At 44.4% G+C, this 21,889-nt stretch overlaps 1 non-coding gene and 40 pseudogenes across 1 annotated transcript; all 41 read left to right on the top strand.

The window, feature by feature from the left end:
* Positions 1-5,452: 5,452 nt before the first annotated feature.
* LOC140296784 (5S ribosomal RNA) lies at positions 5,453-5,571 on the top strand (annotated as a pseudogene).
* Positions 5,572-5,840: 269 nt separating this feature from the next.
* LOC140316032 (5S ribosomal RNA) lies at positions 5,841-5,959 on the top strand (annotated as a pseudogene).
* Positions 5,960-6,231: 272 nt separating this feature from the next.
* LOC140289654 (5S ribosomal RNA) lies at positions 6,232-6,350 on the top strand (annotated as a pseudogene).
* Positions 6,351-6,622: 272 nt separating this feature from the next.
* On the top strand, positions 6,623-6,741 carry LOC140280996 (5S ribosomal RNA; annotated as a pseudogene).
* A 269-nt stretch (positions 6,742-7,010) lies between these two features.
* Positions 7,011-7,129, top strand: LOC140266958 (5S ribosomal RNA; annotated as a pseudogene).
* A 647-nt stretch (positions 7,130-7,776) lies between these two features.
* On the top strand, positions 7,777-7,885 carry LOC140297227 (5S ribosomal RNA; annotated as a pseudogene).
* A 269-nt stretch (positions 7,886-8,154) lies between these two features.
* Positions 8,155-8,273, top strand: LOC140275015 (5S ribosomal RNA; annotated as a pseudogene).
* A 269-nt stretch (positions 8,274-8,542) lies between these two features.
* LOC140266945 (5S ribosomal RNA) lies at positions 8,543-8,661 on the top strand (annotated as a pseudogene).
* A 269-nt stretch (positions 8,662-8,930) lies between these two features.
* On the top strand, positions 8,931-9,049 carry LOC140296574 (5S ribosomal RNA; annotated as a pseudogene).
* A 269-nt stretch (positions 9,050-9,318) lies between these two features.
* LOC140293090 (5S ribosomal RNA) lies at positions 9,319-9,437 on the top strand (annotated as a pseudogene).
* Positions 9,438-9,706: 269 nt separating this feature from the next.
* Positions 9,707-9,825, top strand: LOC140289653 (5S ribosomal RNA; annotated as a pseudogene).
* Positions 9,826-10,097: 272 nt separating this feature from the next.
* LOC140301875 (5S ribosomal RNA) lies at positions 10,098-10,216 on the top strand (annotated as a pseudogene).
* Positions 10,217-10,488: 272 nt separating this feature from the next.
* Positions 10,489-10,607, top strand: LOC140289185 (5S ribosomal RNA; annotated as a pseudogene).
* Positions 10,608-10,876: 269 nt separating this feature from the next.
* LOC140279810 (5S ribosomal RNA) lies at positions 10,877-10,995 on the top strand (annotated as a pseudogene).
* Positions 10,996-11,264: 269 nt separating this feature from the next.
* On the top strand, positions 11,265-11,383 carry LOC140289651 (5S ribosomal RNA; annotated as a pseudogene).
* Positions 11,384-11,655: 272 nt separating this feature from the next.
* Positions 11,656-11,774, top strand: LOC140301871 (5S ribosomal RNA; annotated as a pseudogene).
* A 272-nt stretch (positions 11,775-12,046) lies between these two features.
* Positions 12,047-12,165, top strand: LOC140294175 (5S ribosomal RNA; annotated as a pseudogene).
* A 658-nt stretch (positions 12,166-12,823) lies between these two features.
* On the top strand, positions 12,824-12,942 carry LOC140268016 (5S ribosomal RNA; annotated as a pseudogene).
* A 269-nt stretch (positions 12,943-13,211) lies between these two features.
* Positions 13,212-13,330, top strand: LOC140289650 (5S ribosomal RNA; annotated as a pseudogene).
* Positions 13,331-13,602: 272 nt separating this feature from the next.
* Positions 13,603-13,721, top strand: LOC140280366 (5S ribosomal RNA; annotated as a pseudogene).
* A 272-nt stretch (positions 13,722-13,993) lies between these two features.
* Positions 13,994-14,112, top strand: LOC140291172 (5S ribosomal RNA; annotated as a pseudogene).
* A 269-nt stretch (positions 14,113-14,381) lies between these two features.
* On the top strand, positions 14,382-14,500 carry LOC140291334 (5S ribosomal RNA; annotated as a pseudogene).
* A 269-nt stretch (positions 14,501-14,769) lies between these two features.
* LOC140290581 (5S ribosomal RNA) lies at positions 14,770-14,888 on the top strand (annotated as a pseudogene).
* A 269-nt stretch (positions 14,889-15,157) lies between these two features.
* LOC140275010 (5S ribosomal RNA) lies at positions 15,158-15,276 on the top strand (annotated as a pseudogene).
* A 269-nt stretch (positions 15,277-15,545) lies between these two features.
* LOC140266940 (5S ribosomal RNA) lies at positions 15,546-15,664 on the top strand (annotated as a pseudogene).
* A 269-nt stretch (positions 15,665-15,933) lies between these two features.
* Positions 15,934-16,052, top strand: LOC140293779 (5S ribosomal RNA; annotated as a pseudogene).
* Positions 16,053-16,321: 269 nt separating this feature from the next.
* On the top strand, positions 16,322-16,440 carry LOC140290944 (5S ribosomal RNA; annotated as a pseudogene).
* Positions 16,441-16,709: 269 nt separating this feature from the next.
* Positions 16,710-16,828, top strand: LOC140293249 (5S ribosomal RNA; annotated as a pseudogene).
* A 269-nt stretch (positions 16,829-17,097) lies between these two features.
* LOC140290580 (5S ribosomal RNA) lies at positions 17,098-17,216 on the top strand (annotated as a pseudogene).
* Positions 17,217-17,485: 269 nt separating this feature from the next.
* Positions 17,486-17,604, top strand: LOC140290579 (5S ribosomal RNA; annotated as a pseudogene).
* A 269-nt stretch (positions 17,605-17,873) lies between these two features.
* LOC140274999 (5S ribosomal RNA) lies at positions 17,874-17,992 on the top strand (annotated as a pseudogene).
* Positions 17,993-18,261: 269 nt separating this feature from the next.
* On the top strand, positions 18,262-18,380 carry LOC140287447 (5S ribosomal RNA; annotated as a pseudogene).
* A 272-nt stretch (positions 18,381-18,652) lies between these two features.
* On the top strand, positions 18,653-18,771 carry LOC140277583 (5S ribosomal RNA; annotated as a pseudogene).
* A 269-nt stretch (positions 18,772-19,040) lies between these two features.
* LOC140292239 (5S ribosomal RNA) lies at positions 19,041-19,159 on the top strand (annotated as a pseudogene).
* A 272-nt stretch (positions 19,160-19,431) lies between these two features.
* LOC140288824 (5S ribosomal RNA) lies at positions 19,432-19,550 on the top strand (annotated as a pseudogene).
* Positions 19,551-19,822: 272 nt separating this feature from the next.
* On the top strand, positions 19,823-19,941 carry LOC140295970 (5S ribosomal RNA; annotated as a pseudogene).
* Positions 19,942-20,210: 269 nt separating this feature from the next.
* On the top strand, positions 20,211-20,329 carry LOC140299106 (5S ribosomal RNA). Its single transcript, XR_011914687.1, has one exon. It is a non-coding gene; the product is annotated as a 5S ribosomal RNA (ribosomal RNA).
* A 269-nt stretch (positions 20,330-20,598) lies between these two features.
* LOC140294290 (5S ribosomal RNA) lies at positions 20,599-20,717 on the top strand (annotated as a pseudogene).
* A 269-nt stretch (positions 20,718-20,986) lies between these two features.
* LOC140300707 (5S ribosomal RNA) lies at positions 20,987-21,105 on the top strand (annotated as a pseudogene).
* Positions 21,106-21,374: 269 nt separating this feature from the next.
* Positions 21,375-21,493, top strand: LOC140296855 (5S ribosomal RNA; annotated as a pseudogene).
* Positions 21,494-21,762: 269 nt separating this feature from the next.
* LOC140288586 (5S ribosomal RNA) lies at positions 21,763-21,881 on the top strand (annotated as a pseudogene).
* Positions 21,882-21,889: the final 8 nt, after the last annotated feature.

Raw genomic sequence — 21,889 nt, 5'->3', positions numbered from 1 at the left:
TGGTATGGATACTCTTTCAAAAAAGTCCAAAAAATAAAATATGTGGTTGACAAAACTGTGTGACTCAGTCCTTCAACACAAAAGGCAGGCAAAGGAAAATCAGCTGTCCTCTCTATCTAATCATAGGAGGATGGCCTGACTACGATCAGGGACCTGAGCAGCAAAGAATAGATAGACATGATAAATAGTTATATATATATATACATATATATATGTACATACTAGTCTCCAATACTACTATGATAAAAAGAGATCCAATGTACAGGTCTAAGTTGTACAGGAATGTGTTGTAGAAATTTGTTCTATATTTTTGTTGTAAATCCACAACAGGTTTCATCATCTGCTAATCCTGAAGGAGACACTAGTTGTAAAGGAATTTATTAATACATAAAAATGCTTATATTATAAGACTGAAACATCCTTGAACAGCAGATCACTGTAAAGACATACATATAATATTGTGATTATGTCAGTGGGTCAACAATTTTGTAAAGGCAACTTTACATAAAAAAATTTAAAATCTTGTAAAAATATAACAATGTAAACATAAAAACAGCAACCTCAAAACAAAACATAGCATGTTACCTGGATGGAAAACCATGCGTCTCTACAGCCTGAAGGAAGAAATCTTGGGCTGTTGATGACTTGTTGTTATTGGTAGCATGTCGGTACATGATCTTTGTGAGCATTTGGAAAACATAAAAACCACAGAAACACATTAAACATTAACTACAATAATATAAGAATAATAAATGAATGAAATATTGTTCCATGTGTAATGTTAGACTTAAAGCTATACTTACCTTTCTGGCATGTAGCACGGCACTTATTAAAAATTTAAACATGAAAAACTCCCCCTCCCTCCAAAGTCTCACCCTCTTCCCCCTGCCTGACCTGTGACGCTCCCTTCCTCCCTGACGTGTGAGGTGAGAAAGTGATGGTGCGTTCCATCTCCCCCGGATGTCGGAGCGGAGAATGTTGTCAAGTTATCAGCGGTCCAGTTACCACGTCCATCAAGGCTATTCTTGTGCTTGCCGTGTCCGAATATAAACAACTTGTGATCTACAACGGCCTGCGTTGTAGTTCGCGTGTAATTTCAACACCTGGTGGCTTGCTTTTCCATTTTAGTGCGCCATAAGCTTATTAGGAGCATTTTAAGCTTACAAAAGAAAAGTATAGCTTTAAATAAATTAAGTTGAATATTATATCACACACTATAATCTCCATGGGGACACTGACCTTTCTTGAAGAGACATCTATTCCAAACATTACCACACCATATCTGTTCAATAAAAATGTATCAATTGTTTAACGCAGCTACATCGTGGTCCATTACACCAGATTCCAGAACTCTGCAGAATGTATGCCATAGACCATTTTTTAAATCAATATATAAATATATAATGTCCATGTGATGTCCTTTGCTGTCAGCTTACCTGATCAACTTGTGGTTGGTATCTATATGTACGAGTGACAGAGGAGCTGCGACATTGTAGGTCCTTCTCACAACACATCCGAGGCTTGTCATTCTCTGTAGTATTCCTACCCTATCAACCCGGTGCATCGAATCCCACACTCTGTCCACTGAACTCTGTGGCCTAAAGCCCTAAGACGACCTTTTACCATTCTGTGACCTGTAGGAAAAGAAGTGAAAACCACTTTTATTTAAGATATATTGATTGATAATCATGTAAACAAACAATTTAGGCATTTAACTTTTTCTCAGGTATACATGCTATGATGACCGTTGCTATGATAATGTCCAGGACTCTCCACTAAGGCACAGAAAATTTAAAAAATAATATTGATAGCCTTTAGGCTATAAAAATAGCAGTCATTAAAGTAGCCGGCCCTCAGCTAGACTTAGTTGTGGAGCCTATATGGCCGGCAATTTCAAATGTTACTTTTATGGCACAAATCTTTTTATAATGCTATGGACAAGTGCATGATATAATTCAAATAAAAACTTTCTGTAAAAAGCACCAACCCAAATTCTGGGAGTCTTGCTTGATGGCAGAGACCAAGCTGTCAAGTTCATCATCTGTCATTTTACTGTAGCCTTCCCTTTTTGAGAGGCCCCACTGTCGCATTCTGCGTTTCAGTGTTCTCACTGATACACCAGCAGTGTGGAAATACAGGGGGCAGAGAGGTCAATTTCAATCAAATGCTGGACGTGGTCTTTGGAAAAAAACATATGCTGGCTTGTTCACAGATACGAGACTTGTGTTCTTTTCACTGATTTTTACTGTGGTCTTCATCGTCGGCTTTCACCACAAGTACACCGTAGAACTGATAAAACACAAATGATGTACAAATATTACATTACACATGCCTCAACTAAAAGAAAATATATTATTTACAAACACAAACTTACATACCACTTTGGCCTGCAAGTGGACAAACCGGTAAACTTAAAACCGCTTATGGTCTTCGTTGATTGCTTTCTTTATTGGATCCATATCAATGATACCAGTTTACCGGACCGCTTTTTTAAACCGGAAGTGACATCACCGTCACCTTAAACTAAACTTATCAAGTTTTAACTTTTAACTTTTACCTAACACCAAATGTTATTAACTATATCCTTTAAACATTGCTAAATATTAAATATATACATCAAAACACTTAAAACAAACGTGTTATACGGACATTCTCTATGGCCATAAAATCATAGCTGCATCTAGTGGCGAAACATAAATATAACTGCCGTTACATTGCCTGTTTGACAGTTTAAAGCGGCTGCACGTGCACTTTTTCTATCTGGCCTCAGTACATTTCTGAAATGTATTCATTTGTGTTTGGAAAACATTGGAAACTTTATTTCTGAGTCCACATCAGTGGGTTCTGGTTGTTAGCACATAGATGAGGAGACAGTTCAAGTAGTTTAAATTTTTAATAAGTGCCGTGCTACATGCCAGAAAGGTAAGTATAGCTTTAAGTCTAACATTACACATGGAACAATATTTCATTCATTTATTATTCTTATATTATTGTAGTTAATGTTTAATGTGTTTCTGTGGTTTTTATGTTTTCCAAATGCTCACAAAGATCATGTACCGACATGCTACCAATAACAACAAGGCATCAACAGCCCAAGATTTCTTCCTTCAGGCTGTAGAGACGCATGGTTTTCCATCCAGGTAACATGCTATGTTTTGTTTTGAGGTTGCTGTTTTTATGTTTACATTGTTATATTTTTACAAGATTTTAAATTTTTTTATGTAAAGTTGCCTTTACAAAATTGTTGACCCACTGACATAATCACAATATTATATGTATGTCTTTACAGTGATCTGCTGTTCAAGAATGTTTCAGTCTTATAATATAAGCATTTTTATGTATTAATAAATTCCTTTACAACTAGTGTCTCCTTCAGGATTAGCAGATGATGAAACCTGTTGTGGATTTACAACAAAAATATAGAACAAATTTCTACAACACATTCCTGTACAACTTAGACCTGTACATTGGATCTCTTTTTATCATAGTAGTATTGGAGACTAGTATGTACATATATATATGTATATATATATATATATAACTATTTATCATGTCTATCTATTCTTTGCTGCTCAGGTCCCTGATCGTAGTCAGGCCATCCTCCTATGATTAGATAGAGAGGACAGCTGATTTTCCTTTGCCTGCCTTTTGTGTTGAAGGACTGAGTCACACAGTTTTGTCAACCACATATTTTATTTTTTGGACTTTTTTGAAAGAGTATCCATACCAAGGAGTAAAATTGTACAATCCTCTTTTTCCTAAATCAGTACCAACTTGTGCGCACCGCATGGAGTTGGCGCTCAGATCCCGGCCGGCAGAAATTGCCGCTCCTTGATTGGATGATTGGTTGGCCCATGGTTGGGCACCGGGTTAATTATGTAGGCTTTTGAGTAGTTCTCCTTGTCGCTGATTGTTACCATGGGATTGTTTTTCCTGTTTCCTTCTCCTTTGGCTTCTGTGTCCAAATTCCAAACGGAGAGCATGGAAAAATATATGCATTGCAAATTAATATGGAAGAAGAAATCAAATAGATTCAATTAGAGACACCCGGAGGTGAGAAGGCAAATAGCACAGACCCTCTCAGCTGAATGTTTCACTTTTTCAACATTAAACAATTTAAGCCCTCTCTTTGGAATTGGTCAATCACACACTCTGGTGGGACTTGACAACTGACTAACCTCATCCACTCATTTTCTTTCCAGAACACAAACATGACAGCACACCTGTAGGTTCCACCGAGATTTGAACTCGGATCACTGGATTCAAAGTCCAGAGTGCTGACCTTTCGGCCAAAAAAGGGGCAAAAGGGACTGCCCGAAAGGGGGGAAAAGGAAAAAAAGAGGAAGGGGGGGGGGAGAAAAGGAGAAAAAACGTACACTATATCCACTTTTCTCTATTCTCTTATCTTCTCAACATTGTTTACACACACCTCTGCACTTATTGCAAGGTTTATCATCTGTTTAATTTTCATGTTTCTTGTGGGATTCGAACCTGTATTGTGGCAACACCCCAACATACCACAGTGCTTTGGACTTTACTAAAGCCTACTGTAGGGGGCAGCACACAAAATGTGTATAACTGTAAATGTAAATAAGTCTCCCATCATTTTTCCCCTCTTTTTTTGGTACACTCAATTATTTGAGAGACTAGCTATCTATCTGTATCACTATTTGTGCAACACAAGTGAATGAAACAAATTCCAAATTGAGCAAAGAAAGTATTTTTAAAAAATCTTTGGTTGAGACAAAGAGTGTTGGGTTTTGTTAATAAATGTAAAATAATTCTCCAAGTAATTCTGGCTTCACTTTTGACAATTGCATTAAATGGATGTCACTCACACTCACTGTCGTCCTGTTTTGCAAAGGGAAATTAAATAAAAATGTGAAGGCTGTTCTTGGTTCAAGTAAAATTATCAAACTTTATTAACATTGTAACAATAATCACACAGTAACAGACGAGCAATCATCTGCGAACAGACAGACAGACAGACAGACACTTAACGTAAACTTAACGCCGCAGTTAAAACGTCGCACCTATCGTACCTATATAATGCACATTTGTCACAGTTATTGTTGCTTACGGCCACACCACCCTGAATAAGTCTGATCTCGGAAGCCAAGCAGGGTTGGGCCTTGTTAGTATTTGGATGGGAGACTGCTTGGGAATACCAGGTGCTGTAGGTTTTTTCTTTTCTCTCTACAACCTGCATGTCTTTTGTTGCAACGTCTGATCACCCTGTGACACATGAGGAAGTTGGTCATCTTCAGCTGCTGCTGCTTTATTGGCAGACACGAAGTGATCTGAGAGTCTCATTTTCAGCTGGAGAAAATTATCACGTCAGGGAACAAGATGTGCCCACTACATATCAGCCTTTCTCGGCAATTATCTGGTTACATAGAGGAACCATATGATTCCATTGCCTATATAATGCACATTTGTCACAGAGATTGTTGCTTACGGCCAAACCACCCTGAATATGTCTGACCTCGTCTGATCTCAGAAGCCAAGGAGGTTTGGGCGTGGTTAGTACTTTGATGAGAGACCGCTTGGGAATACCAGGTGATGTAAGCTTTTTCTCTTCTCTCTACCACCTGCATGTCTTTTGTTGCAACGTCTGATCACCCTGTGACACGTGAAGAAGTTCGTCATCTTCAGCTGCTGCTGCTTTTTTGGCAGACACGAAGTGATCTGAGAGTCTCAGTTTCAGCTGTAGAGAATAATCACATCAGGGAAGAAGATGTGCCCACTACAAGTTAGCCTTTCTTGGCAATTATCTGGTTGCATAGAGGAACCGTATGATTCCAGTACCTATATAATGCACATTTGTCACAGACATTGTTACTTACGGCCACACCACCCTGAATATGCCCAACCTCGTGTGATCTCGGAACCCAAGCAGGGTTGGGCCTGGTTAGTACTTCGATGGGAGACCTCTTGGGAATACCAGGTGCTGTAAGCTTCTTCTCTTCTGTCTACCACCTCCATGTCTTTTGTTGCAACGTCTGATCATCCTGTGACACATGAGGAAGTTGGTCATCTTCAGCAGCTGCTGCTTCTTTGTTGGCAGACACGAAGTGATCTGAGAGTCTCAGTTTCAGCTGAAGAGAATGATCACATCAGAGAAGATGATATGCCCGCTACACATCAGCCTTTCTCGGCAATTATCTGGTTGCATAGAGGAACCGTATGATTCCAGTACCTATATAATGCACATTTGTCAGAGACATTGTCGCTTGCGGCCACACCACCCTGAACATGCCCGACCTCGTCTGATCTCGGAAGCCAAACAGGGTTGAGCCTGCTTAGTACTTGGATGGGAGACTGCTTGGGAATACCAGGTGCTGTACGCTTCTTCTCTCCTCTCTACCACCTGCATGTCTTTTGTTGCAACGTCTGATCATCCTGTGACACATGAGGAAGTTGGTCATCTTCAGCAGCTGCTGCTTCTTTGTTGGCAGACACAAAGTGATCTGAGAGTCTCAGTTTCAGCTGCAGAGAATAATCACATCAGGGAAGAAGATGTGCCCACTACAAGTCAGCCTTTCTCTGCAATTATCTGGTTACATAGAAGAAGTGTATGATTCCATTACCTATATAATGCACATTTGTCACAGTTAATGTCGCTTACGGCCACACCACCCTGAATAAGCCCGACCTCGTCTGATCTTGGAAGCCAAGCAGGATTGGGCCTTGTTAGTACTTGGATGGGAGTCCTCTTGGGAATACCAGGTGCTGTAAGCTTTTTCTCCTCTCTCTACCACCTGCATGTCTTTTGTTGCAACGTCTGATCACCCTGTGACACATGAGGAAGGTGGTCATCTTCAGCTGCTGCTGCTTTGTTGGCAGACACGAAGTGATCTGAGAGTCTCAGTTTCAGCTGAAGAGAATAATCACATCAAGGAGGAAGATGAACCCACTACAAGTCAGCCTTTTTCGGCAATTATCTGGTTACACAGAGGAAGTGTATGATTCCAGTACCTATATAATGCACAATTGTCACCGATATTTTTGCTTACGGCCACACCACCCTGAATAAGCCCGACCTCGTCTGATCTCGGAAGCCAAGCACGGTTGGGCCTGGTTAGTACTTGAATGGGAGACCGCTTGGGAATACCAGGTACCTTAAGCTTTTTCTCTTCTCTCTACCACCTGCATGTCTTTTGTTGCAACGTCTGATCACCCTGTGACACATGAGGAAGTTGGTCATCTTCAGCTTCTGCTGCTTTGTTGGCAGACACGAAGTGATCTGAGAGTCTCATGTTCAGCTGGAGAAAATGATCACGTCAGGGAAGAAGATGTGCCCACTACAAGTCAGCCTTTCTCAGCAATTATCTGGTTACATAGAGGAACCGTATGATTCCTGTACTTATATAATGCACATTTGTCAGACACATTGTTGCTTACGGCCACACCACCCTGAACATGCCTGATCTCGTAAGCCAAGCAGGGTTGAGCCTCCTTAGTACTTGGATGGGAGACTGCTTGGGAATACCAGGTGCTGTAAGCTTTTTCTCTTCTCTCTACCACCTGCATGTCTTTTGTTGCAACGTCTGATCACCCTGTGACACATGAGGAAGTTGGTCATCTTCAGCTGCTGCTGCTTTGTTGGCTGACACGAAGTGATCTGAGAGTCTCAGTTTAAGTTGCAGAGAATGATCACATCAGAGAAGATGATTTGCCCGCTACACATCAGCCTTTCTCGGCAATTATCTGGTTGCATAGAGGAACCGTATGATTCCAGTACCTATATAATGCACATTTGTCAGAGACATTGTTGCTTACGGCCACACCACCCTGAATAAGCCCGATCTCGGACGCCAAGCAGGGTTGTACCTGGTTAGTACTTGGATGGGAGACAGCTTGGGAATACCAGGTGCTGTAAGCTTTTTCTCTTCTCTCTACCACCTGCATGTCTTTTGTTGCAACGTCTGATCACCCTGTGACACGTGAAGAAGTTAGTCATCTTCAGCTGCTGCTGCTTTGTTGATAGACACGAGGTGATCTGAGAGTCTCAGTTTCAGCTGCAGAGAATAATCACATCAAGGAGGAAGATGAACCCACTACAAGTCAGCCTTTTTCGGCAATTATCTGGTTATACAGAGGAAGTGTATGATTCCAGTACCTATATAATGCACATTTGTCACCAAAATTTTTGCTTATGGCCACACCACCCTGAATAAGCCCAACCTCGTCTGATCTCGGAAGCCAAGCAGGGTTGGGCCTGGTTAGTACTTGAATGGGAGACTGCTTGGGAATACCAGGTGCCTTAAGCTTTTTCTCTTCTCTCTACCACCTGCATGTCTTTTGTTGCAACGTCTGATCACCCTGTGACACATGAGGAAGTTGGTCATCTTCATTTTCTGCTGCTTTGTTGGCAGACACGAAGTGATCTGAGAGTCTCAGTTTCAGCTGAAGAGAATAATCACATCAAGGAGGAAGATGAACCCACTACAAGTCAGCCTTTTTCGGCAATTATCTGGTTACACAGAGGAAGTGTATGATTCCAGTACCTATATAATGCACAATTGTCACCGATATTTTTGCTTACGGCCACACCACCCTGAATAAGCCCGACCTCGTCTGATCTCGGAAGCCAAGCACGGTTGGGCCTGGTTAGTACTTGAATGGGAGACCGCTTGGGAATACCAGGTACCTTAAGCTTTTTCTCTTCTCTCTACCACCTGCATGTCTTTTGTTGCAACGTCTGATCACCCTGTGACACATGAGGAAGATGGTCATCTTCAGCTTCTGCTGCTTTGTTGGCAGACACGAAGTGATCTGAGAGTCTCATGTTCAGCTGGAGAAAATTATCACGTCAGGGAAGAAGATGTGCCCACTACAGATCAGCCTTTCTCAGCAATTATCTGGTTACATAGAGGAACCGTATGATTCCAGTACCTATATAATGCACATTTGTCACAGAAATTGTTCCTTACGGCCACACCACCCTGAATAAGCCCAACCTCGTCTGATCTCGGAAGCCAAGGAGGGTTGGGCCTGGTTAGTACTTTAATGGGAGACTGCTTGGGAATACCAGGTTCTGTAAGCGTTTTCTCTTCTCTCTACAACCTGCATGTCTTTTGTTGCAACGTCTGATCACCCTGTGACACATGAGGAAGTTGGTCATCTTCAGCTGCTGCTGCTTTGTTGGCAGACACGAAGTGATCTGAGAGTCTCAGTTTCAGCTGCAGAGAATAATCACATCAGGGAAGAAGATGTGCCCATAACACGTCAGCCTTTCTCTGCAATTATCTGGTTACATAGAGGAAGTGTATGATTCCAGTACCTATATAATGCACATTTGTCACAGAAATTGTTCCTAATGGCCACACCACCCTGAATAAGCCCGACCTCGTCTGATCTCGGAAGCCAAGGAGGGTTGGGCCTGGTTAGTACTTTAATGGGAGACTGCTTGGGAATACCAGGTGCTGTAAGCGTTTTCTCTTCTCTCTACAACCTGCATGTCTTTTGTTGCAACGTCTGATCACCCTGTGACACATGAGGAAGTTGGCCATCTTCAGCTGCTGCTGCTTTGTTGGAAGACACGAAGTGATCTGAGAGTCTCAGTTTCAGCTAAAGAGAATAATCACTTCAGGGAAGAAGATGTGCCCACTACAGATCAGCCTTTCTCAGCAATTATCTGGTTACATAGAGGAACCGTATGATTCCAGTACCTATATAATGCACATTTGTCAGAGACATTGTCGCTTGCGGCCACACCACCCTGAACATGCCCGACCTCGTCTGATCTCGGAAGCCAAACAGGGTTGAGCCTGCTTAGTACTTGGATGGGAGACTGCTTGGGAATACCAGGTGCTGTACGCTTCTTCTCTCCTCTCTACCACCTGCATGTCTTTTGTTGCAACGTCTGATCATCCTGTGACACATGAGGAAGTTGGTCATCTTCAGCAGCTGCTGCTTCTTTGTTGGCAGACACGAAGTGATCTGAGAGTCTCAGTTTCAGCTGCAGAAAATAATCACATGGGGGAAGAAGATGTGCCCGCTACACATCAGCCTTTCTCTGCAATTAACTGGTTGCATAGAGGAACCGTATGATTCCAGTACCTATATAATGGACATTTGTCAGAGATATTGTTGCTTACGGCCACACCACCCTGAATAAGCCCGACCTCGTCTGATCTCGGAAGCAGAGCAGGTTTGGGCCTGGTTAGTACTTCGATGGGAGACCTCTTGGGAATACCAGGTGCTGTAAGCTTCTTCTCTTCTCTCTACCACCTGCATGTCTTTTGTTGCAACGTCTGATCATCCTGTGACACATGAGGAAGTTGGTCATCTTCAGCAGCTGCTGCTTCTTTGTTGGCAGACACGAAGTGATCTGAGAGTCTCAGTTTCAGCTGCAGAAAATAATCACATCGGGGAAGAAGATGTGCCCACTACAAGTCAGCCTTTCTCGGCAATTATCTGGTTACATAGAGGAAGTGTATGATTCCAGTACTTATATAATGCACATTTGTCACAGATATTGTTGCTTACGGCCACACCACCCTGAATAAGCCCGACCTCGTCTGATCTTGGAAGCCAAGCAGGTTTGGGCCTGGTTAGTACTTGGATGGGAGACTGCTTGGGAATACCAGGTGCTTTAAGCTTTTTCTCTTCTCTCTACCACCTGCATGTCTTTTGTTGCAACGTCTGATCACCTTGTGACACATGAGGAAGTTGGTCATCTTCAGCTGCTGCTGCTTTGTTGGCAGACACGAAGTGATCTGAGAGTCTCATTTTCAGCTGGAGAGAATTATCACGTCAGGGAAGAAGATGTGCCCACTACAAGTCAGCCTTTCTCGGCAATTATCTGGTTACATAGAGGAACCGTATGATTCCAGTACCTATATAATGCACATTTGTCACAGAAATTGTTCCTTACGGCCACACCACCCTGAATAAGCCCGACCTCGTCTGATCTCGGAAGCCAAGGAGGGTTGGGCCTGGTTAGTACTTTAATGGGAGACTGCTTGGGAATACCAGGTGCTGTAAGCTTTTTCTCTTCTCTCTACAACCTGCATGTCTTTTGTTGCAACGTCTGATCACCCTGTGACACATGAGGAAGTTGGCCATCTTCAGCTGCTGCTGCTTTGTTGGAAGACACGAAGTGATCTGAGAGTCTCAGTTTCAGCTAAAGAGAATAATCACTTCAGGGAAGAAGATGTGCCCACTACAGATCAGCCTTTCTCAGCAATTATCTGGTTACATAGAGGAACCGTATGATTCCAGTACCTATATAATGCACATTTGTCAGAGACATTGTCGCTTGCGGCCACACCACCCTGAACATGCCCGACCTCGTCTGATCTCGGAAGCCAAACAGGGTTGAGCCTGCTTAGTACTTGGATGGGAGACTGCTTGGGAATACCAGGTGCTGTACGCTTCTTCTCTCCTCTCTACCACCTGCATGTCTTTTGTTGCAACGTCTGATCATCCTGTGACACATGAGGAAGTTGGTCATCTTCAGCAGCTGCTGCTTCTTTGTTGGCAGACACGAAGTGATCTGAGAGTCTCAGTTTCAGCTGCAGAAAATAATCACATGGGGGAAGAAGATGTGCCCGCTACACATCAGCCTTTCTCTGCAATTAACTGGTTGCATAGAGGAACCGTATGATTCCAGTACCTATATAATGGACATTTGTCAGAGATATTGTTGCTTACGGCCACACCACCCTGAATAAGCCCGACCTCGTCTGATCTCGGAAGCAGAGCAGGTTTGGGCCTGGTTAGTACTTCGATGGGAGACCTCTTGGGAATACCAGGTGCTGTAAGCTTCTTCTCTTCTCTCTACCACCTGCATGTCTTTTGTTGCAACGTCTGATCATCCTGTGACACATGAGGAAGTTGGTCATCTTCAGCAGCTGCTGCTTCTTTGTTGGCAGACACGAAGTGATCTGAGAGTCTCAGTTTCAGCTGCAGAAAATAATCACATCGGGGAAGAAGATGTGCCCACTACAAGTCAGCCTTTCTCGGCAATTATCTGGTTACATAGAGGAAGTGTATGATTCCAGTACTTATATAATGCACATTTGTCACAGATATTGTTGCTTACGGCCACACCACCCTGAATAAGCCCGACCTCGTCTGATCTTGGAAGCCAAGCAGGTTTGGGCCTGGTTATTACTTGGATGGGAGACTGCTTGGGAATACCAGGTGCTTTAAGCTTTTTCTCTTCTCTCTACCACCTGCATGTCTTTTGTTGCAACGTCTGATCACCTTGTGACACATGAGGAAGTTGGTCATCTTCAGCTGCTGCTGCTTTGTTGGCAGACACGAAGTGATCTGAGAGTCTCATTTTCAGCTGGAGAGAATTATCACGTCAGGGAAGAAGATGTGCCCACTACAAGTCAGCCTTTCTCGGCAATTATCTGGTTGCATAGAGGAACCGTATGATTCCAGTACCTATATAATGCACATTTGTCAGAGACATTGTTGCTTACGGCCACACCACCCTGAATAAGCCCCACCTCGTCTGATCTCGGACGCCAAGCAGGGTTGTAACTGCTTACTACTTGGATGGGAGACAGCTTGTGAATAACCAGGTGCTGTAAGCTTTTTCTCTTCTCTCTACCACCTGCATGTCTTTTGTTGCAATGTCTGATCACCCTGTGACACGTGAAGAAGTTGGTCATCTTCAGCTGCTGCTGCTTTGTTGATAGACACGAGGTGATCTGAGAGTCTCATTTTCAGCTGGAGAGAATAATCACATCAAGGAGGAAGATGAACCCACTACAAGTCAGCCTTTTTCGGCAATTATCTGGTTACACAGAGGAAGTGCATGATTCCAGTACCTATATAATGCACATTTGTCACCGATATTGTTGCTTACGGCCACACCACCCTGAATAAGCCCGACCTCGTCTGATCTCGGAAGCCAAGCAGGGTTGGGCCTGGTTAGTACTTGAATGCGAGACCGCTTGGGAATACCAGGTGCCTTAAGCTTTTTCTCTTCTCTCTACCACCTACATGTCTTTTGTTGCAACGTCTGATCACCCTGAGACACATGAGGAAGTTGGTCATCTTCAGCTTCTGCTGCTTTGTTGGCAGACACGAAGTGATCTGAGAGTCTCAGTTTCAGCTGAAGAGAATGATCACATCAGAGAAGATGATATGCCCGCTACACATCAGCCTTTCTCGGCAATTATCTGGTTGCATAGAGGAACCGTATGATTCCAGTACCTATATAATGCACATTTGTCAGAGACATTGTCGCTTGCGGCCACACCACCCTGAACATGCCCGACCTCGTCTGATCTCGGAAGCCAAACAGGGTTGAGCCTGCTTAGTACTTGGATGGGAGACTGCTTGGGAATACCAGGTGCTGTACGCTTCTTCTCTCCTCTCTACCACCTGCATGTCTTTTGTTGCAACGTCTGATCATCCTGTGACACATGAGGAAGTTGGTCATCTTCAGCAGCTGCTGCTTCTTTGTTGGCAGACACAAAGTGATCTGAGAGTCTCAGTTTCAGCTGCAGAAAATAATCACATCGGGGAAGAAGATGTGCCCACTACAAGTCAGCCTTTCTCGGCAATTATCTGGTTACATAGAGGAAGTGTATGATTCCAGTACTTATATAATGCACATTTGTCACAGATATTGTTGCTTACGGCCACACCACCCTGAATAAGCCCGACCTCGTCTGATCTTGGAAGCCAAGCAGGTTTGGGCCTGGTTAGTACTTGGATGGGAGACTGCTTGGGAATACCAGGTGCTGTACGCTTCTTCTCTCCTCTCTACCACCTGCATGTCTTTTGTTGCAACGTCTGATCATCCTGTGACACATGAGGAAGTTGGTCATCTTCAGCAGCTGCTGCTTCTTTGTTGGCAGACACAAAGTGATCTGAGAGTCTCAGTTTCAGCTGCAGAAAATAATCACATCGGGGAAGAATATGTGCCCACTACAAGTCAGCCTTTCTCGGCAATTATCTGGTTACATAGAGGAAGTGTATGATTCCAGTACTTATATAATGCACATTTGTCACAGATATTGTTGCTTACGGCCACACCACCCTGAATAAGCCCGACCTCGTCTGCTCTTGGAAGCCAAGCAGGTTTGGGCCTGGTTAGTACTTGGATGGGAGACTGCTTGGGAATACCAGGTGCTTTAAGCTTTTTCTCTTCTCTCTACCACCTGCATGTCTTTTGTTGCAATGTCTGATCACCCTGTGACACGTGAAGAAGTTGGTCATCTTCAGCTGCTGCTGCTTTGTTGATAGACACGAGGTGATCTGAGAGTCTCATTTTCAGCTGGAGAGAATAATCACATCAAGGAGGAAGATGAACCCACTACAAGTCAGCCTTTTTCGGCAATTATCTGGTTACACAGAGGAAGTGTATGATTCCAGTACCTATATAATGCACATTTGTCACCGATATTGTTGCTTACGGCCACACCACCCTGAATAAGCCCGACCTCGTCTGATCTCGGAAGCCAAGCAGGGTTTGGCCTGGTTAGTACTTGAATGCGAGACCGCTTGGGAATACCAGGTGCCTTAAGCTTTTTCTCTTCTCTCTACCACCTGCATGTCTTTTGTTGCAACGTCTGATCACCCTGTGACACATGAGGAAGTTGGTCATCTTCAGCTGCTGCTGCTTTGTTGGCTGACACGAAGTGATCTGAGAGTCTCAGTTTAAGTTGCAGAGAATGATCACATCAGAGAAGATGATTTGCCCGCTACACATCAGCCTTTCTCGGCAATTATCTGGTTGCATAGAGGAACCGTATGATTCCAGTACCTATATAATGCACATTTGTCAGAGACATTGTTGCTTACGGCCACACCACCCTGAATAAGCCCGACCTCGTCTGATCTCGGACGCCAAGCAGGGTTGTACCTGGTTAGTACTTGGATGGGAGACAGCTTGGGAATACCAGGTGCTGTAAGCTTTTTCTCTTCTCTCTACCACCTGCATGTCTTTTGTTGCAACGTCTGATCACCCTGTGACACGTGAAGAAGTTAGTCATCTTCAGCTGCTGCTGCTTTGTTGATAGACACGAGGTGATCTGAGAGTCTCAGTTTCAGCTGCAGAGAATAATCACATCAAGGAGGAAGATGAACCCACTACAAGTCAGCCTTTTTCGGCAATTATCTGGTTATACAGAGGAAGTGTATGATTCCAGTACCTATATAATGCACATTTGTCACCAAAATTTTTGCTTATGGCCACACCACCCTGAATAAGCCCAACCTCGTCTGATCTCGGAAGCCAAGCAGGGTTGGGCCTGGTTAGTACTTGAATGGGAGACTGCTTGGGAATACCAGGTGCCTTAAGCTTTTTCTCTTCTCTCTACCACCTGCATGTCTTTTGTTGCAACGTCTGATCACCCTGTGACACATGAGGAAGTTGGTCATCTTCATTTTCTGCTGCTTTGTTGGCAGACACGAAGTGATCTGAGAGTCTCAGTTTCAGCTGAAGAGAATAATCACATCAAGGAGGAAGATGAACCCACTACAAGTCAGCCTTTTTCGGCAATTATCTGGTTACACAGAGGAAGTGTATGATTCCAGTACCTATATAATGCACAATTGTCACCGATATTTTTGCTTACGGCCACACCACCCTGAATAAGCCCGACCTCGTCTGATCTCGGAAGCCAAGCACGGTTGGGCCTGGTTAGTACTTGAATGGGAGACCGCTTGGGAATACCAGGTACCTTAAGCTTTTTCTCTTCTCTCTACCACCTGCATGTCTTTTGTTGCAACGTCTGATCACCCTGTGACACATGAGGAAGATGGTCATCTTCAGCTTCTGCTGCTTTGTTGGCAGACACGAAGTGAACTGAGAGTCTCATGTTCAGCTGGAGAAAATTATCACGTCAGGGAAGAAGATGTGCCCACTACAGATCAGCCTTTCTCAGCAATTATCTGGTTACATAGAGGAACCGTATGATTCCAGTACCTATATAATGCACATTTGTCACAGAAATTGTTCCTTACGGCCACACCACCCTGAATAAGCCCGACCTCGTCTGATCTCGGAAGCCAAGGAGGGTTGGGCCTGGTTAGTACTTTAATGGGAGACTGCTTGGGAATACCAGGTTCTGTAAGCGTTTTCTCTTCTCTCTACAACCTGCATGTCTTTTGTTGCAACGTCTGATCACCCTGTGACACATGAGGAAGTTGGTCATCTTCAGCTGCTGCTGCTTTGTTGGCAGACACGAAGTGATCTGAGAGTCTCAGTTTCAGCTGCAGAGAATAATCACATCAGGGAAGAAGATGTGCCCATAACACGTCAGCCTTTCTCTGCAATTATCTGGTTACATAGAGGAAGTGTATGATTCCAGTACCTATATAATGCACATTTGTCACAGAAATTGTTCCTTATGGCCACACCACCCTGAATAAGCCCGACCTCGTCTGATCTCGGAAGCCAAGGAGGGTTGGGCCTGGTTAGTACTTTAATGGGAGACTGCTTGGGAATACCAGGTGCTGTAAGCGTTTTCTCTTCTCTCTACAACCTGCATGTCTTTTGTTGCAACGTCTGATCACCCTGTGACACATGAGGAAGTTGGCCATCTTCAGCTGCTGCTGCTTTGTTGGAAGACACGAAGTGATCTGAGAGTCTCAGTTTCAGCAAAAGAGAATAATCACTTCAGGGAAGAAGATGTGCCCACTACAGATCAGCCTTTCTCAGCAATTATCTGGTTACATAGAGGAACCGTATGATTCCTGTACTTATATAATGCACATTTGTCAGACACATTGTTGCTTACGGCCACACCACCCTGAACATGCCCGACCTCGTCTGATCTCGGAAGCCAAGCAGGGCTGAACCTCCTTAGTACTTGGGTGGGAGACTGCTTGGGAATACCAGGTGCTGTAAGCTTCTTCTCTTCTCTCTACCACCTGCATGTCTTTTGTTGCAACTCCTGATCACCCTGTGACACATGAGGAAGTTGGTCATCTTCAGCTGCTGCTGCTTTGTTGGCTGACACGAAGTGATCTGAGAGTCTCAGTTTCAGTTGCAGATAATGATCACATCAGAGAAGATGATTTGCCCGCTACACATCAGCCTTTCTCGGCAATTATCTGGTTGCATAGAGGAACCGTATGATTCCAGTACCTATATAATGCACATTTGTCAGAGACATTGTTGCTTACGGCCACACCACCCTGAATAAGCCCGACCTCGTCTGATCTCGGACGCCAAGCAGGGTTGTACCTGGTTAGTACTTGGATGGGAGACAGCTTGGGAATACCAGGTGCTGTAAGCTTTCTCTCTTCTCTCTACCACCTGCATGTCTTTTGTTGCAACGTCTGATCACCCTGTGACACGTGAAGAAGTTAGTCATCTTCAGCTGCTGCTGCTTTGTTGGCTGACACGAAGTGATCTGAGAGTCTCAGTTTCAGTTGCAGATAATGATCACATCAGAGAAGATGATTTGCCCGCTACACATCAGCCTTTCTCGGCAATTATCTGGTTGCATAGAGGAACCGTATGATTCCAGTACCTATATAATGCACATTTGTCAGAGACATTGTTGCTTACGGCCACACCACCCTGAATAAGCCCGACCTCGTCTGATCTCGGACGCCAAGCAGGGTTGTACCTGGTTAGTACTTGGATGGGAGACAGCTTGGGAATACCAGGTGCTGTAAGCTTTCTCTCTTCTCTCTACCACCTGCATGTCTTTTGTTGCAACGTCTGATCACCCTGTGACACGTGAAGAAGTTAGTCATCTTCAGCTGCTGCTGCTTTGTTGATAGACACGAGGTGATCTGAGAGTCTCAGTTTCAGCTGCAGAGAATAATCACATCAAGGAGGAAGATGAACCCACTACAAGTCAGCCTTTTTCGGCAATTATCTGGTTATACAGAGGAAGTGTATGATTCCAGTACCTATATAATGCACATTTGTCACCAAAATTGTTGCTTATGGCCACACCACCCTGAATAAGCCCAACCTCGTCTGATCTCGGAAGCCAAGCAGGGTTGGGCCTGGTTAGTACTTGAATGGGAGACTGCTTGGGAATACCAGGTGCCTTAAGCTTTTTCTCTTCTCTCTACCACCTGCATGTCTTTTGTTGCAACGTCTGATCACCCTGTGACACATGAGGAAGTTGGTTATCTTCATTTTCTGCTGCTTTGTTGGCAGACACGAAGTGATCTGAGAGTCTCAGTTTCAGCTGAAGAGAATAATCACATCAAGGAGGAAGATGAACCCACTACAAGTCAGCCTTTTTCGGCAATTATCTGGTTACACAGAGGAAGTGTATGATTCCAGTACCTATATAATGCACAATTGTCACCGATATTTTTGCTTACGGCCACACCACCCTGAATAAGCCCGACCTCGTCTGATCTCGGAAGCCAAGCACGGTTGGGCCTGGTTAGTACTTGAATGGGAGACCGCTTTGGAATACCAGGTACCTTAAGCTTTTTCTCTTCTCTCTACCACCTGCATGTCTTTTGTTGCAACGTCTGATCACCCTGTGACACATGAGGAAGTTGGTCATCTTCAGCTTCTGCTGCTTTGTTGGCAGACACGAAGTGATCTGAGAGTCTCATGTTCAGCTGGAGAAAATTATCACGTCAGGGAAGAAGATGATTTGCCCGCTACACATCAGCCTTTCTCAGCAATTATCTGGTTGCATAGAGGAACCGTATGATTCCAGTACCTATATAATGCACATTTGTCAGAGACATTGTTGCTTACGGCCACACCACCCTGAATAAGCCCGACCTCGTCTGATCTCGGAAGCCAAGCAGGGTTGTACCTGGTTAGTACTTGGATAGGAGACAGCTTGGGAATACCAGGTGCTGTAAGCTTTTTCTCTTCTCTCTACCACCTGCATGTCTTTTGTTGCAACGTCTGATCACCCTGTGACACGTGAAGAAGTTGGTCATCTTCAGCTGCTGCTGCTTTGTTGATAGACACGAGGTGATCTGAGAGTCTCAGTTTCAGTTGCAGAGAATGATCACATCAGAGAAGATGATTTGTCCGCTACACATCAGCCTTTCTCGGCAATTATCTGGTTGCATAGAGGAACCGTATGATTCCAGTACCTATATAATGCACATTTGTCAGAGACATTGTTGCTTACGGCCACACCACCCTGAATAAGCCCGACCTCGTCTGATCTCGGACGCCAAGCAGGGTTGTACCTGGTTAGTACTTGGATAGGAGTCAGCTTGGGAATACCAGGTGCTGTAAGCTTTTTCTCTTCTCTCTACCACCTGCATGTCTTTTGTTGCAACGTCTGATCACCCTGTGACACATGAGGAAGTTGGTCATCTTCAGCTGCTGCTGCTGCTTTGTTGGCAGACATGAAGTGATCTGAGAGTCTCAGTTTCAGCTCCAGAGAATAATCACATCAAGGAGGAAGATGAACCCACTACAAGTCAGCCTTTTTCGGCAATTATCTGGTTATACAGAGGAAGTGTATGATTCCAGTACCTATATAATGCACATTTGTCACCGATATTGTTGCTTACGGCCACACCACCCTGAATAAGTCCGACCTCGTCTGATCTCGGAAGCCAAGCACGGTTGGGCCTGGTTAGTACTTGAATGGGAGACCGCTTGGGAATACCAGGTACCTTAAGCTTTTTCTCTTCTCTCTACCACCTGCATGTCTTTTGTTGCAACGTCTGATCACCCTGTGACACATGAGGAAGTTGGTCATCTTCAGCTTCTGCTGCTTTGTTGGCAGACACGAAGTGATCTGAGAGTCTCATGTTCAGCTGGAGAAAATTATCACGTCAGGGAAGAAGATGATTTGCCCGCTACACATCAGCCTTTCTCGGCAATTATCTGGTTGCATAGAGGAACCGTATGATTCCAGTACCTATATAATGCACATTTGTCAGAGACATTGTTGCTTACGGCCACACCACCCTGAATAAGCCCGACCTCGTCTGATCTCGGACGCCAAGCAGGTTTGTACCTGGTTAGTACTTGGATAGGAGTCAGCTTGGGAATACCAGGTGCTGTAAGCTTTTTCTCTTCTCTCTACCACCTGCATGTCTTTTGTTGCAACGTCTGATCACCCTGTGACACGTGAAGAAGTTGGTCATCTTCAGCTGCTGCTGCTTTGTTGATAGACACGAGGTGATCTGAGAGTCTCAGTTTCAGCTCCAGAGAATAATCACATCAAGGAGGAAGATGAATCCACTACAAGTCAGCCTTTTTCGGCAATTATCTGGTTATACAGAGGAAGTGTATGATTCCAGTACCTATATAATGCACATTTGTCACCGATATTGTTGCTTACGGCCACACCACCCTGAATAAGCCCAACCTCGTCTGATCTCGGAAGCCAAGCAGGGTTGGGCCTGGTTAGTACTTGAATGGGAGACCGCTTGGGAATACCAGGTGCTGTAAGCTTTTTCTCTTCTCTCTACCACCTGCATGTCTTTTGTTGCAACGTCTGATCACCCTGTGACACATGAGGAAGTTGGCCATCTTCAGCTGCTGCTGCTTTGTTGGAAGACACGAAGTGATCTGAGAGTCTCAGTTTCAGCTAAAGAGAATAATCACTTCAGGGAAGAAGATGTGCCCACTACAGATCAGCCTTTCTCAGCAATTATCTGGTTACATAGAGGAACCGTATGATTCCTGTACTTATATAATGCACATTTGTCAGACACATTGTTGCTTACGGCCACACCACCCTGAACATGCCCGACCTCGTCTGATCTCGGAAGCCAAGCAGGGTTGAACCTCCTTAGTACTTGTATGGGAGACTGCTTGGGAATACCAGGTGCTGTAAGCTTCTTCTCTTCTCTCTACCACCTGCATGTCTTTTGTTGCAACGTCTGATCACCCTGTGACACATGAGGAAGTTGGTCATCTTCAGCTGCTGCTGCTTTGTTGGCTGACACGAAGTGATCTGAGAGTCTCAGTTTAAGTTGCAGAGAATGATCACATCAGAGAAGATGATTTGCCCGCTACACATCAGCCTTTCTCTGCAATTATCTGGTTGCATAGAGGAACCATATGATTCCAGTACCTATATAATGCACATTTGTCAGAGACATTGTTGCTTACGGCCACACCACCCTGAACATGCCCGACCTCGTCTGATCTCGGAAGCCAAGGAGGGTTGGGCCTGGTTAGTACTTAAATGGGAGACCGCTTGGGAATACCAGGAGCTGTAAGCTTTTTGTCTTCTCTCGACCACCTGCATGTCTTTTGTTGCAACGTCTGATCACCCTGTGACACATGACGAAGTTGGTCATCTTCAGCTGCTGCTGCTTTGTTGGCAGACACGAAGTGATCTGAGAGTCTCAGTTTCAGCTGCAGAGAATAATCACATCAGGGAAGAAGATGTGCCCATAACAAGTCAGCCTTTCTCTGCAATTATCTGGTTACATAGAGGAATTGTATGATTCCAGTACCTATATAATGCACATTTGTCACAGAAATTGTTCCTTACGGCCACACCACCCTGAATAAGCCCGACCTCGTCTTATCTCGGAAGCCAAGGAGGGTTGGGCCTGGTTAGTACTTTAATGGGAGACTGCTTGGGAATACCAGGTTCTGTAAGAGTTTTCTCTTCTCTCTACAACCTGCATGTCTTTTGTTGCAACGTCTGATCACCCTGTGACACATGAGGAAGTTGGTCATCTTCAGCTGCTGCTGCTTTGTTGGCAGACACGAAGTGATCTGAGAGTCTCAGTTTCAGCTGCAGAGAATAATCACATCAGGGAAGAAGATGTTTCCATAACAAGTCAGCCTTTCTCTGCAATTATCTGGTTACATAGAGGAAGTGTATGATTCCAGTACCTATATAATGCACATTTGTCACAGAAATTGTTCCTTACGGCCACACCACCCTGAATAAGCCCGACCTCGTCTGATCTCGGAAGCCAAGGAGGGTTGGGCCTGGTTAGTACTTTAATGGGAGACTGCTTGGGAATACCAGGTGCTGTAAGCGTTTTCTCT

Source organism: Leuresthes tenuis, unplaced genomic scaffold, assembly GCF_036924035.1.
Source record: "Leuresthes tenuis unplaced genomic scaffold, fLeuTen1.0.hap1 SCAF_1, whole genome shotgun sequence".
NCBI lineage: Eukaryota > Metazoa > Chordata > Actinopteri > Atheriniformes > Atherinopsidae > Leuresthes > Leuresthes tenuis.
This window is presented reverse-complemented; position numbering and strand designations above follow the sequence as displayed.